Below are 2,444 nucleotides of genomic sequence, written 5' to 3' on the forward strand. Positions count from 1 at the left end.
GGTTAGTGGATGTGCTTTTCCAACCTTTTATTTTATCTTGTATTGCTCTTATGATAACTGTTTTGGGTTCAGATTTTTGCTGTGTATGGAACTCCAAAAGATGTTCTAATTGAACAATTTTTTCTCATAGAAATTTTTTTCTTTATAGTTATATTCATCCACCTCCGGAGACACTCTCAGCTGGCCCCATTGAAGAGATGTCCATGTACAACAGAACACTGGTTACAGAGTTCGTTCTTCTTGGTGTGTCAGATGCCCATGACCTACATGGCTTCCTCTTTGGCCTCTTTGTTCTCATGTACATAGCTGACATCTCTGGAAATTTGGCAGTGGCAATGATCACATTTTGGGACCCCCATCTCCAGACACCTATGTACTTCTTCATGGGCAACCTCTCATTCATTGATGTCTTCTACTCTTCCACAACAGTACCCAAGATGTTCATGGAGCTGGTCTCCTACAGCAATCACATCCCCTATGGAGGGTGTATAGCTCAGATGTTCTTTCACTTTCTGGACAGCACCAAAGCCATGCTGCTGGCTGTCATGGGTTACGACTGCTACCTGGCTGTCTGCCGCCCATTTCATTACTCTATATTGATCAGCCTCCAGCTATGTTTCACCTTGGCAGCCTCTGTATGGACAGCTGGCTTCTTCCACTCACTTCTCCATGATCTCATGACTCTCCTTCCGTCTCTCCTGTCAAGACAACCGTGTGGAGCACTTCTGCGACATAGCTCCACTCCTAGCCCTCTCCTGCTCTGACACAGATCAATCAGGCCTTGTTAGCTGGTGTCACTAGATCCATCATCTTGAGTTGCTTCACCTTCATCCTAGCATCCTACGGATTCATCCTATGAGCTGTGGTGGGCATGTGCTCAGCTGATGGCCTCTAGTGTGCCTTCCACACGTGTGGGGCTCACCATTATGGCTGTGCCGGGGCCCCCACTCAGAGGCTTCTCTAGGAACTGACCAGGCTTTGACGGTGCTTTATACAGCAGGCACACCTATCCTCAACCCACTGATCTATACCCTACGCAACAAAGAGGTCAAGGCTGCTTTGAAATGGACCTTTGCAAGGAAGATCTGTGTCAGAAGGAGGTAAAGGCAGAATGGTATGCTTCAGGAAAGCATCCAAAACCTTCCATCGTCCTAGAGCTCCCCCTCCCAGGAGACACATTGGTTTGGTTCACAAAATTGTTCAAACCTAGGCGAAAAGCCAGTAACCAACATTTGCATGATTGCATGAAGCAATGCCAAGGCAGGAATCTCAGATTCCTCTTGGGGCACAGACCAACATTGATAACTCTTGAGTGCATTCACATGATCACACTAATGTCAGTTACTTACTTTAAACCTAGATTTGAATGATTGTGTGAACGTGGCCACTGTATCTTCATTTCCTCACCATCATCAACCACTCGTGCACCTTTCACACATCCTGTGAACAATCACATCACTGGAATGCCCCAATAAGGCAAACCAGTCTCTCACCAATGCTCCAGTACCCTGACATTAAGTTTCTTAAACAGCCCTCTCATCCATAGAAACAAGCATTGTTACCTGGGCTTGGAGGGGTTAGGGCTCCCTTAGATTTCTTGCAAGCATTTTATCCCCCCCCCCAAAAAATACACCTGATTTGTTTCCATCTCATGATTATTGAGAGATGATGCCATAAACAGTACTTAGGCCAACAAGGTTAATTTTAATCAGTTCACTTTAGCAAATTATCATAGTGGATAGGAGTGTAACTCTAATTGGGCGGACGTGTTCCAAGAACGCGCGCCATCCTGGGTCAGGGGGCTGCCGAGGGCCCTTCAGTTGTCACATGCAGCTCGCTGCCTGCCCCTCCCACTTCCACTCCTCCTGCTGCCGCTGCCTGCCCGCCCACCACCTCCGCTGCCGGTTGCCAGCCAGCTCCCATGGCAGTAAGGGACTGAATGGCCCCATTCCTCTGTCCAGAGAGGAACAGGGCCGTCCAGCTTCTTACTGTCATGCAAGCCAGTTGGGGGCACACGTGCATCAGAGGGCATTCACAAGCACATGTTGGCAAGCAGCTGGTGGACGGCAGGCACAGTGGCAGCTGGTTGGGGCCACATGTGGTAGGAGGCAAGCACACCACTGCTGTAGAGAGGTTCATCTGCTGAACCCAAGCCCCTTCTATCCTTGCTATGCCACTACTAGTGGGTATATTGTGACTTCAGAACTTTACAAAGGCTTGTTGTAACCCATTCATAAATAATCTCATATGTCTCCATGGTCCCTGTTATCCAAAAACAGATCCCTGGTCAATCACTATCCCTATTTCATTTTCTGGGGAGATTTGGTGGGGGTGGTGTCTTGTAATAGTTGCTTTGGTGCACGGAGCTCATGTTACTGTCCTCCACTCTGGCTCTCTAGACATTAAATTTCAAGGGAGGAATGCATCTTTTGTCTAGTGAACAT

The 2,444-nt window shown here is 47.9% G+C and overlaps 1 pseudogene; it reads left to right on the top strand.

Annotated features, from left to right (window-relative positions):
* The first annotated feature begins 203 nt into the window (after nt 1-203).
* Nucleotides 204-801, top strand: LOC128343734 (olfactory receptor 12D1-like; annotated as a pseudogene).
* Nucleotides 802-2,444: the final 1,643 nt, after the last annotated feature.

The sequence above is a fragment of the Hemicordylus capensis genome, chromosome 2 (assembly GCF_027244095.1).
Source record: "Hemicordylus capensis ecotype Gifberg chromosome 2, rHemCap1.1.pri, whole genome shotgun sequence".
Classification (NCBI taxonomy): domain Eukaryota; kingdom Metazoa; phylum Chordata; class Lepidosauria; order Squamata; family Cordylidae; genus Hemicordylus; species Hemicordylus capensis.